Raw genomic sequence first — 14,126 nt, 5'->3', positions numbered from 1 at the left:
GAAATTAAATAGCAACAAAACATTGTAAGTAAACATGGGTAAAGCAAAGATTTTGAAAGAGTATTTGAAAGGTGAGATGAAAATTTTGAAGAGTTTAAATGAGTTAAATTGGACGAGATGTAAGGCATCTTGTACATGGCTTTGCGTAGATCATCGCTATTTGTGAATAAATATGTCGCTTGATAGTCCTCGAGAAAACAAAACACTTATTAGGTTAGTTACTGACTCACTACGCCTCGCCATCTATGAGATTGATCAACCCAATATATTTCCGTAGTGAGTCAGTAACTAACCTAATAAGTAATAATACTATACATATTGTATCATATGATACAATCATATATTTTACATTGTTATACTTTCATGTTAAATACTGAAATCTGATTGGTTAAGACGCAGTTAATAATATTTACTATTACCCTCAGCGTTAGCAACGCACTTGGCAACGGGTAACATTAAAAAATGTTACATGCGCGAAAATTATGCGCGTACGGTTCGCTGTAGAATTCACGTTATTCCTATATAAAAGCAGTAAAATTTTCTTAAATATTTTAAAAAAGACATACAGTATAACAAAATAAATAGTGCCTGTTTGGGAGGATAACAGTTGAAATTGACACCCCTCGAAAACCATTGTCAACCTCCGCTTCGCTTCGGTTGACAATGGTTTTCTCGGGGTGTCAATTTCAACTGTTACCCTCCCAAACAGGCACTATTTATATAATATCATACAATACAATTTCATGTGATGTGATAATATATCATATTATAAACCAATATCATATTATACAATATCGTATGATACGATATTATATAATATAACTGTATCATATTATACAATTTCATGTGATATAATTCTATTTACAGAAACTGATATCATATTATACAAAATCGTATGATACAATATTATAGAATATACAATATGGTATCATAGGATACAATATTATATTTTGCAATATCTTATGTAATAGTGTCATGTGATTAAATAATAAATTAATAATCAATATAATATTATACAATATTGTATCATAATATACAATACTATACATAACGATATCATGATACAATATCATAACATAAAATATCAAAATTTTTTTATACAATATCATATCGTATCATATAACTTTTTATAATATTACATATGATATAATATTGTATCATATTAAACAATATTGTTTCATACCATACAATACTATATCATAGGAATCATGTTACATAATTTATCAACAAACACATCTATCTATCGAGCAGGTTTGAGTGAGGTAGGAGATTTCTTTAGCATCCTTGATAATGGAGATCAGGCTCTGCATCTGAAGCAACCTCTGCGTTTCATTTATAATATAGTTTAATCAACTATGCAAGCTATCATCTAAAAAACATGTGACCTGTTCAAAAAAAACTAAACCTCATCCAGCATCCGAAACCTATGGCTCAGATTCAGCATTCAAGCCTGTCAGGTGCATCAGTATACATAAGATGCATCTCCATGCAAGTTTGGTGAAGTTAAGACCAGAAATAATAAAGATATCATCATCAGAGGGCACTAGCAATTAAAACCTTATCCTGCTCCAGCATCTGCAACCTATGGCTCAGATTCAACATCCATGCCTGTCAGGTGCATCTGTATCATAAGACACACCATCCATTCAAGTTTGGTGAAGTTTGGATCTGTAATAACTAAGATATATTTTTTAGCATCCTTGATAATGGAGATCAAGCTCTGCATCTGAAGCTTCCTCTGTGATTAATTCATACTACAGTTTAATCAACTATGCAAGTTTGAAAAAGTACTATTATCTATTAAACATGTGACCTGTTCCAAAAAACTTAACCATATCCAACATCTGAAACCTATGGCTCAGATTCAGCATTCAAACCTGTCTGGTGCATCAGTATCATAATACACACCATCCATGAAAGTTTGGTGAAGTACAGACCTGCAGTAACTTAGATATTGCTATCAAAGGGCACCTGCAACAAAAACTTAAACCTGGTCCAACAACCTTAACCTCCTCCAGCATCCGAAACCTATAGCTGAGATTCAGCACTCAAGCCTGTCTTGTGCATCAGTATCATAAGACACACCATCCATGCAAGTTTGGTGAAGTACGGACCTGCAGTTACTTAGATATTGCTATCAAAGGGCACCTGCAACAAAAACTTAAACCTGGTCCAACAATCTTAACCTCCTCCAGCATCTGGAATTTAGGACTCGGATTCAGCATCCAAGTCTTTCAAGTCCATAAGTAGGCCCAGATGCATCACACATGCAAGTTTGGTGAAGATAGGACAAGTAATAGCTTAGATACAGGACCTGCAACAAAAACTTTAACCAGGTCCGGACGCCGATGCCTACGCCGACGCCGAGGGTATAGCATAAGAATGCTGGAGAAAACGTACCCAGGAGAAAACGTACCCAGGAGAAAACGTACCCAATTTATAGGGTACGTTTTCTCCTGGAGAAAACGTACCCGGGTACGTTCTCTCCAAGAGAAAACGTACCCTATGAAAATAATAAATAATGGTTTTCATGGATATTCTTAAATGAAACAAAATAAAATATACAATGAACATTTGTAGCATTTGTTGCTGTTGTTTTTAAATGCATAGTCAAGTACTTAAATTATTCAGACAATAATTTGTAACATACACATACACGAAGATGGCCTGAGCAGTTTAATTAGTCGACAATTAATACACCATAAACGAGACCGTGAAATAATTAGTTTTTATTGCAATCTCATTTGGAGAACTAAATGATGAGTATCTCAAGAAGTCGATATCGCGTTATTTTTTTTTTTTTTGCACTTTTTGAAATTTATCTATAAAACAAAGTTGCTTAATAAAACCAAGTTCACATGGAAACTACTACGAAATGTAACATTGAACAGTCAATTTGCTTCTGACGCCACTGACATGCTGCTCATGTATTTAATTGATTATCACTATAATTAAAATCAGGGGATCTCGCATGGAGAAACTCAAATCGGTAAGGCTACCGATAAATGGATAATTAGAAGAAGTAGTCAGATAACACTTTATGACAGGTCATTATTAAATTCGTACTAAAATAAAAGTTGCTACAATTATTATAAAGATATTATTCATAAAATGAATATATTTCTATACATCTATGCATTGAAATATGCATTAAAGTAGCATTTGAAAATTATTAATATGTCCAACCCCTTTAAAATCATAAAGTATTAAATTCATATATCTATAAAACTCATTTCTGTATATTTATTATGCAAAATAGTATTTAAAACTATTAAGTAGTATAATTATGATTTTCATAGGGTACGTTTTCTCCTGGAGAAAACGTATCCGGGTACGTTTTCTCCTGGAGAAAACGTACCCTAGAGATTGGGTACGTTTTCTCCTGGGTACGTTTTCTCTTGGGTACGTTTTCTCCTGATACCTAGCATAAGCTCCCCCTGACTTCGTCTCGGTGAGCTAAAAAGGTAAAGGGACGACACTCGCCATCGGGGGAGGCCTCAATTCACAGTTTATTTTCAACAATTTATACCCTTTGTCTACCGGTTTCTGGCGAGAAGTAGGTCACAAAATGATCTAATGACTTCTTCTTATACTTTATATAAGTATACATGCCGTTTTAACCACCCAGTGACCCGAAACGTCCTCGATACCATTCCATTTCATCGAAAGCAACGGAAGTTTGCATCGTGCAACGCGACGCCTAGCGGCGGCTCTCCATATAAGTCAGAGATGTTTCGAATGCATAGGGTAAGTCCAGAGAAATCGTAAGAACCCGCGAAAATAGATAGCGACCAGGAAAAATGTGTAAACATTGCGGAAAATGATCACAATATCTTGATAACAGGCCAAGCTGGAACAGGAAAGACATTTACAGTAAAAACATTGTCACATGGTCATCATCTGTACCAAGATGGGTAAGTCGAAGCAACATACAGCAACACACAGCATATAGCAACACACTGTAACTCTCAACACACTGAAACACTGAAGTTACAGTTGGATGACAGCTACACAGTGGGGCAACTGATGGTCACCATCTATATCAAGATAGGTACTGTGGAATCATTTAATTTGGTGGGGGTCAAATTTTTGATGGACAGATGTAAGCACATACAGCACCAAATAGCAACACACGCAACATGTAGCAACACAAACACATATGTAAGGTGAATGACAGCCACACAGTTGGGCAACACAATTTGTACCAAGATGGGTAAGTGTTAGCAACATACAGCAACACTTATCAACATATTTTCTGTATTGTTGTGTAATCGTATAGTGGTTATAACTTTAATTTATACCAGAAGTTCCATGATATTCTTATAAGTCTCTAGTCGCTTAAGTTAAGTCAGTCTCAAATGTGTCAGTTTTCTTAAATCCAAAACTCCGTAATAATGTAAATGTTCTAGAAAGTTATATCAACGCTCAATCACTCTATCAAATATTTACGAGTATTTCAAAATCACACATTTCACATGTAAATGAAAACGCTTGTTATGGATCCATAGAATTATTAATGAACAAATGTTATATACACAAATACACAGTTATACAAACTTCCCGTTATCACCATCCTTACCACGTTACAACGTAAATGTAAGCCTGCCTTAAAGTTAATTTAAAGTCCAAGTAACCCAAACCTAATGCCAACCCACTTAGCACGGACTAAACGCCTTGCATGCTGCACAATGGAAATTTACGGGACAATAAACAAAATGCTTAGCGAGGCAATTAATGAACGAGATGGGAAACGGAGACTGGGGCCCACCCTTCTACCCGGGGAAGTGAGTTGACTCGAACCTTAGAGAAGATTCCACGTCAACTGCTGGACTAAGTCAAATCCTGACTTTATATACACCGCGCTCTGGGGGTGTGTTTCTCTTAACCAATCAGAAGGACTATATGTATTTATAACTCGACCCAGCTTTCCCCCACCTCATTATGAATAACACAGACATTTTCCCAATGATACTTAAACGAATACAACCAATCATATTTATCGTTACGTTTTGCTTAAGCAATAGATGAACACATGCTTGACATGTGACCATGCTAAATATAATGTATATTTTCATTCATATCTTTGTTTACTGCTTGATGCTGTGTTATTTTCTTTTCTTTTTTCATGTATTATGTGTTCAAAGTGGCATATAGGCCCGACGGGCCGGGTGTTTAATCTATGCTGACTGTTGTTAATATTACACTTGGAAATGTATACACATGTCACTATAAATAAATAAATTACTTACTTACTTATAATCCTATCAGTTGTATTATTCTCTAGGTATCTCTAACCATGAGGAATACTCACTGGTCCGCGAGATGATGGACGACGAGAAAGAGAAGGCGCTGACTCTCCGCCGAGACAAGTCCATCGCCAAGGACCAGAAGAAACTCGACGAGATGAGAAAGAAACTCCACACGGACGACGAACGTAGGCTACGTTCATTGATACGTGATTGGACATTTTCATAAAGTTTTGATCAAATGATTTTAATTGGAGTAGTTGATGAAATTTAGATTTAAAAAAATGTATTGAGTTTTGATTGGATGTTTTGTAAATGAGTTTTGATTGGATGATTTTTCAGTGGAGTGGTTGGACCATTCACGGACCCTGAGAGAACAGGGGGTGTTGGACGTGGACACACTACTGCTGAGGAGGAAGTTCTTTTTCTCCGACCGAAACGTTGACCAGCGTGACCCTGTACAACTCAACCTGCAATACGTACAGGTAACCTAGAATTATACATACAATCTTCTATATGTACAGGTAACATAGAATTATACATACAACCTGCTATATGTACAGGTAACATAGAATTATACATACAATCTTCTATATGTACAGGTAACATAGAACTATACATACAATCTGCTATATGTACAGGTAACCTAGAATTATACATACCGGTACAACCTTCTATAAGTACAGGTAACATATAATTGTACATACAACCTGCTATACATACAGGTAACACAGAATTATACATACAATCTGATATACGTACAGGTAACATAGAATTATACATACAATCTGCTATACGTACAGGTAACATAGAATTATACATACAATCTGCTATATGTACAGGTAACCTAGAATTATACATACAATCTGATATATGTACAGGTAACATAGAATTATACATACAATCTGCCATACGTACAGGTAACCTAGAATTATACATACAATCTGCTATACGTACAGGTAACATAGAATTATATATACAACCTGCTATACGTACAGGTAACATAGAATTATACATACAACCTGTTATACGTACAGGTAACATAGAATTATACATACAACCTGCTATACGTACAGGTAACATAGAATTATATATACAACCTGCTATACGTACAGGAAACATAGAATTATACATACAACCTGTTATATGTACAGGTAACATAGAATTATACATACAACCTGCTATACGTACAGGTAACATAGAATTATATATACAACCTGCTATACGTACAGGTAACATAGAATTATACACAGGGGTGTGCAATTACAAAATTTGGCCACTAGCCCAGGGGCTAGTGGGAGTACCAAAGTTACTAGCCCAAGATTCAAAGTTACTAGCCAGACTATTTTGGACATGTCGACATTTCATTTTATAAAAAACCCTGTATGATACTAGTACATGTATATAATTATTAATATACAAAATATTTATTACTTGCATGTTTTCTGTGGTAGACTAGTTCAAAAATATTCAACTTCATTCATCTGTCACATTTTAGTTACAAAATTGGTTTGGGTACCGTTTATATAATAAAACCCAAACATAACATTGTGAATGTGAACAGACTCTATAAAATCACTGCAACTATCTATGTGTGCATGCATTTTATCCTGTTTAATTTCCATTTACAAAATACACCTATGCAATTAATTAAGTAATGGTAAATTTTAATTTAAAATAATGGAAAATGCACAATTAATAATATGCAAAATATGAATTTTTTTTTAATTCACCAAGCAGGTCACTTTAAAATGTGTTCATGAGAATAGTTAGTGCAGAAATTTATAATATCTCTGTTATGTATCTCTCTCTCTCTGTAAAAAAAATTATATTAAAAAAAGCCAATGAATACATATTAAAGAAAAAGGAATCATCTTACACTGATGTCACTTGAAACAGCTGCACAGGTAAATACGGAAGCCATGTGCAGTGAGGCGTGACTATCTCGTCTAGCCACTGGTCAACACTGTCGGTAAAACTTCAAAGTGTGAAACTTACAGCAGAGTGTTTTTCTCAGAAGAATGTAGCACGAGAAAAAAATGCTTAAGAAATTTTTAGGCTATCATGACTTAAAAGGAGCAGATATCATGCCTCTGTGATAACAATGACGATACACTTTTCCTACTAGGACACTGCAAATTTACCGGCATATTTTGCCAACTCTGGTAATGATTTACTAGCCCGACGGGCTACCACAGTTAATGTTTTTGCTAGCCCGACCTCTAAAATCGGTAGCCCCGGGCGTCGGGCGATGGTAATTGCACACCCCTGATACATACAATCTGCTATACATACAGGTAACATAGAATTATACATACAACCTGCTATACATACAGGTAACATAGAATTATATATACAACCTGCTATATGTACAGGTAACATAGAGTTATACATACAATCTGCTATACATACAGGTAACATAGAATTATACATACAACCTGCTATACATACAGGTAACATAGAATTATACATACAACCTGTTATATGTACAGGTAACATAGAATTATACATACAACCTGCTATACGTACAGGTAACATAGAATTATATATACAACCTGCTATACGTACAGGTAACATAGAATTATACATACAATCTGCTATACATACAGGTAACATAGAATTATACATACAACCTGCTATACATACAGGTAACATAGAATTATATATACAACCTGCTATATGTACAGGTAACATAGAATTATACATACAACCTGCTATATGTACAGGTAACATAGAATTATACATACAATCTGCTATACATACAGGTAACATAGAATTATACATACAACCTGCTATACATACATGTAACATAGAATTATACATACAACCTGCTATATGTACAGGTAACATAGAATTATACATACAATCTGCTATACATACAGGTAACACAGAATTATACATACAACCTGCTATATGTAAACATATAAGTGTGTTTACTGGATAAATCTAACCAGATAAGTGTGTTTACTGGATAAATCTAACCAGATACGTGCTTAATTATACCCCCGCTCCGAAGGAGAGGGGGTATACTGTTTTACCCTTGTGTGTCTGTCTGTCTGTCTGTCTGTCCGTAACAAAAATTTCTGTCGCATTTATCTCAGCAACTACTTATCGCAGATGCTTGAAATTTTAACACAGCGTTTGTTAAGGCATGCCATATCGTGGGATATATTTTTGTACCAATCGGACGTCAACTTCCTGTTAAATGACGACGTTGCTTATTTTTTAACCAAAATTTTCAAACAAATTTTCGTCAAAGATTTCTCAGCAACTGTTTATGGCAGATGCTTGAAACTTTTACACAGTATTTGTTAAGGCATGCCATATCGTGGGATATATTTTTGTACCAATCGGACGTCAACTTCCTGTTAAATGACGACTTTGCTTATTTTTTAACCAAAATTTTCAAACAAATTTTCGTCAAAGATTTCTCAGCAACTGTTTATCGCAGATGCTTGAAATTTTTACACAGTATTTGTATAGGCATGCTATATCGTGGGATATATTTTTGTACCAATCAGACGTCAACTTCCTGTTTAATGACGACTTTGTTTATTTTTTTGCCAAAATTTTCAAACAAATTTTCGTCAAAGATTTCTCAGCAACTATTTATCGCAGATGCTTAAAATTTTAACACACTATTTGTTTAGGCATGCCATATTGTGGGATATATTTTTGTACCAATCGGACGTCATCTTCCTGTTAAATGAGTACTTTGTTTATTTTAGCCAAAATTTTCAAACAAATTTTCGTCAAAGATTTCTCAGCAGCTATTTATCGCAGATGCTTGAAATTTTAACACACTATTTGTTTAGGCATGCCATATTGTGGGATATATTTCTGTACCAATCGGATGCCAGCTTTCTGTTAAATGTCGACTTTGCTTATTTTGCATATTCACATCAGAGTGGGGGTATCACTAGTGAGCATTGGCTCACAGATTTCTTGTTCCATTTATTTATATGTATACTTCGTGTGTTGACAGGGTAAATCTAACCTAATCACGGCAGGTAAGATGGTCGGCGAGGCGTCACAGTAAGTGATGACAGGCATTGGAGAGACGGCTGACGACATGGACAGGATGTACCAGGTGAGGCGCTCTGATTAATTGTCTTCGGCTAACTGTGTGATTTCTTTCTTAAAAATTGATGTCAGTAAGGTAACATCTCATAGAATTAACAATGAATGTATACAGAAAGACGTATTTCTTGTGTTTTAAAAACTGTAGATTCCTAATTAAACGCAAGGTATAAACATCACGTAAAATCACATGAAACTTTGGCGTAGCAATTTCATATACTCAAGATTTGATGCAGCTGAATCTTGAAATTTAAGACTTGCATGAAATAAGGAATGTACATTATCATTTTAAATGTACATGTATCATAAGGTTTGATATGAATGGTGTTGTATTTTTAGGAGACATTGCTAGCTCTTGCTAAGGCAGTGGCCAATGCGATGGCCCAGCTCGTCCTGAAGGCCAAGAGTGTGGCCAGCACCACCGAGGACCAGGGGCTTCAGAACAAGGTCATCAGCTCGGCGACCAGCTGTGCCCTCGCGACGTCACAGCTCGTGGCCTGTACCAAGGTACGTCTGTTCATCTACTGTACACAGGGTTATTGTAGCCTTGTATTTCTTTCACCCTTCTACACTTGCAAATTTGTCCTGTCTTCAATTTGCCAAGATGTAGTTGTGTTAAAAGGGAGAAGATTGGAGACCTTTGATTTTTCTGAGTCTTAAATTCATCTGCTGACAATGAGGAGAAAAGTGGGCAAAAAAAAACCGGGGGCGAATATTTCCCTGTATACAGATAAACTTGAGGTGTGTAGTAAGATAAGTCGGAGTTTGTAGTTTATCCATGTACATCACAGAACAAACTCATCGACCGGGCGACGGTCTGTACCCTCGCCACATTTCAACTCGAAGCTTATAGCAAGGTACGAGTTATATATCATGGCTTGGAATAATGTATGATTTATCAGGCTTTGTCACAGCTCGCAGCTTGTTCTAAGTTAAAGGCAAATTGACTGACAGAGCTAATAGCTTGTACAAAGCTTTCAGATTGTCTCTGTATATCTCTGTAGCTCCATGACTTTGGTTCGGTAAGAAGCTATGCTGACTGGTAACACAATTTTATTTGGATAACCTTAGTTTGCTGTTAATTTGGATTTGATTTTTATGAAATCTGTTTTAAAGATTGGAGACATTGCTAGCTCTTGCTAAGGCAGTGGCCAATGCGGCCGATTTCTTGAATCGGGATTGATCAAATTGGATGGGATAGATCCTATAGGCTGAGATTGATCCTAAAGGCTGATATAGATCCTATAGACTGAGATTGATCCTAAAGGCTGAGATTGATCCTAAAGGCTGAGATAGATCCTATAGACTGAGATTGATCATAAAGGCTGAGATAGATCCTATAGACTGAGATTGATCATAAAGGCTGAGATAGATCCTATAGACTGAGATTGATCATAAAGGCTGAGATTGATCCTATTGGGTAGGATTGATCCAGTAGGATGGAGATTATTCTATTTGTTGAGACCTTGGATTTTTATTGATCCTGTATGTTAAGTGCAAATACTGTCTTTGAGTGTGGTGTAGATGGTGGCTCTTATTGGTTGAATTAATCTATTTGTTACAATAAGTCCTATTGGTTGAATTTATCCATTTGTTACAATAAGTCCTATTGGTTGAATTTATCCATTTGTTACAGTAAGTCCTATTGGTTGGAATAATAATCTCTTAGGATGACATCTGCCTGTTGGTACTAACACCGTTTTATATTGTATCACTATATATGTTGTAGGTGGTGGCTCCGACCATCAGTAGCCCGGCCTGTCAGGAACAGCTGATACACGCCACAAAGGGTGTGGCTCACTTTGTTGAGGGAATCGTGGAGGCGGCCCAGCAGTCCTGCCGCGACGACAAGCTTCTGGCCGACCTAGGCACCGCAGCCACCGCGGTTACTCAGGCTCTTAACGACCTGCTACAGCACATCAAGAAGGGGGCAGGGCCCACCGCGGTAAGTGGGATAGTCACTGTTTTCTTTTTCTGTAGCTTTTTATTTTCTCTCTCTCTCTCTCTCTCTCTCTCGCTCTCTCTCTCTCTCTCTCTCTCTCTCTCTCTCTCTCTCTGAAATAGACCTGTTACACAATATTTAGAAAAAATGAAGAAATTATTACACTGAATTTTTTGTTATAATGACAAACACATTTTAAGGATATTTTGATACAAAGCATTGAGCCTTTAATGATACCAAGATCATGTCATCGAACTCTTCTGTGCAGTGAGGTAGTAAATGTATGTTTTTGATATTCAGGCTGGGGAGTCCCACGAGGACGCAGTGGACACGATCCTGACTGTGACGGACAGACTGTTCAGTAGTGTGGGCGACGCCCACGAGATGGTGAGACAGGCCAGGCAGCTAGCTCAGGTAAGCTCGCAAATATCTCACACATCTTTCATAAGTTCAATTCTATAAAAGTCAATGCTAGATTGGGTTAGCACCTACATGGCTCAGAAATTTAACACTGTTCACTGTTTCAATATATTTACTTGTTTATGATATAATTTTTTTGACCTTGATATCTGTTGTTTTCAGGCGACCTCTTCATTGGTTGGGGCCATCAAGGGAGAAGCTGAGGGCCACTCTGACTCGGACATGCAGAAGCGGCTCCTGGCTGCCGCCAGACTACTCGCTGATGCCACCGCGAACATGGTGGAAGCTACCAAGGTAAGGAAAAGTTGTGTGCATTGAACAATGAGATGGGAAGTATTATAGTATACTGTGTTTCTGGTTATGTAGACATTTGTAGGCCGCAGAGCATATGATGGTAAAGATAAAGCAGCTGAAACTGTAGAATGCAATATCAAGTTAAACATTTGTAAAGTCAAATGTTATATTTGATACAGAGTTGTATATCACAGGTGACAGCTATATCATGTTCAATCAATTTCAGTAAAGTGTTATATTCTAATATTACAGGGCTGTGCGTCGAGTCCGAACGACTCGGAGCAGCAGAAGAGACTACGAGGCGCTACAGAGGATCTCCGGGCTGCCACAAATATCGCCGCCAGCAACGCCCTCAAAAGGAAACTCATCAGGAGGCTAGAGGTCAGAGACTCATTAAGTGTCGTTTAATTATCTCTAGAACCTGTAATTTAATTGCAGTAAATGATATACGACATGATGGCTTGATATTACAACCATGTTTTGTGATGAGACTTTACTTGAGTCATTTAGGTGTATTATGGTTACAACCATGCTTTGAAATGTAATTGGATTGTAAAACGAGTATTTTACAATCGTTATTTAATATGTAATTGGGCTTTAAAAGATTATATCTATGATTTGTAGAACGCCGCGCGTCGCATCGCCTCAGCCACCACACAGCTGATTAACGCCTCAAAGAACGCTAACAAATCCAACACTAACAAAACCTCGGAACATCAACTGACTCAACAATGCCAGGTAAGCAGTGATGGGGACATCATTCCATAATTCTTATCAATAAAAGAAGTCTCAATTCAATTTACATAATGGTGGAAACACTTAGCTATGGGAGGTATAGTAGATTGGCCAGTAAGCTAAAGGTTCTTGGTTTAAATCCTGCTGTAATTGTCTCAACAATGCCAGGTAAACAGGGGACACTTATCATTCCATAATTCTTATTACAGAAGTTGTTAGATGACAAACAAGACACACTGAATGTTGAAACACTGATAAATGCTGGGTTATAATTGATTGGCAAAAGGTCGCGGGGTCAAATCTTCCTGTTGTGTTCTATGACTAGACATTGTATCTGCATTCTTTCTGTTCCTCCAGAGTATTAAAGTATTGTCTAATTGTCTAAGAATATTGTATTGTGTCTTCCAAATACTGCTGTATGATTGGCTGATTAAGACTGTAATTTTTGTAAAACCATATATGATTGGCTAAGGAAATAATAGTGTGTCCTTCTTGTATTGTTGTATTTTATTGGCTGAGACTATCACATGTTGTTCTCCTTCTACAGATCATGAATGAACAGCTGCCTCTGTTGATCCAAGGATTCCGGGGATCTGAGACAAACCAGGACAGCGCTACAGCCCAGCTACAACTGATTAATGCTAGCAAGGAATTTATACAGGTATAAAGTACAAATTGTAAGGGAGACCATTTAGCAAGAAAAAAAATCAAACATTGATAGTACAATGTCTGTAAAATCTCGCTGCAGTGTTTGGGGGAGAAAGGAAAATGTCTTAAAACTAAGGTTTCTGTGCTATATTTAACTTAGTTTATTTATTTTATCAAAATGATATGATGTGCATAGCTATTATGATAGACACTAGTTTCACATCTCGGTTCACTGGCCACATTTCTTCTGACAGCCTGCCAGTCAGCTTGTATCCGCCGCAAACGCCGCAGCCCCAACGGTTGGAGATCAAGCCGCAAGCATGAACATGAACCAGGCAGTGAAGACGATGACCACCGGTCATCGCGCTCGCGTAGCTGAGAACCGCCTCAGGGAAGGCAGAGGAGATGTGTATCTCACTGGAGGTTGACGCCGCACTTGATCAGAGATGTGTATCTCACTGGAGGTTGACGCCGCACTTGATCAGCTGACCGAACTCGACCGCGAGCTGGAGGAGTACCGCAGAGCCGCCGACAGCGGTAACCTTGTGCCACTACCCGGTGAAACGGTAAGGCCAGGAGGAAAAGGTCATGGTGATTATATAGTCAGGTCAAGGGTTAAAGGTCATGAATACTCAATGATAGTAGCATGTGTATACATAGTGCATTTGTTAATTGGATTATACAGTACAGGCAACGCGGATCCCGTGGTTCCCGCGACCCGTCACGGTATAAACACATCGAGGTGATCGGCCAGGTGAGAC

General features: G+C 37.2%; 3 pseudogenes; all 3 read left to right on the top strand.

The window, feature by feature from the left end:
* LOC128171440 (uncharacterized) overlaps positions 1-14,126 on the top strand; it is a 95,851-nt pseudogene that overhangs the window by 11,392 nt on the left and 70,333 nt on the right.
* LOC128171415 (talin-1-like) lies at positions 3,291-5,740 on the top strand (annotated as a pseudogene).
* Positions 7,130-14,126, top strand: part of LOC128171876 (talin-1-like) — a 97,687-nt pseudogene continuing 90,690 nt past the window's right edge.

The sequence above is a fragment of the Crassostrea angulata genome, chromosome 2 (genome assembly GCF_025612915.1).
Source record: "Crassostrea angulata isolate pt1a10 chromosome 2, ASM2561291v2, whole genome shotgun sequence".
Taxonomy (NCBI): Eukaryota; Metazoa; Mollusca; class Bivalvia; order Ostreida; family Ostreidae; genus Magallana; species Magallana angulata.
Note: the sequence above shows the minus strand (reverse complement) of the source record. Positions and strands in the feature narration are given on the sequence as shown.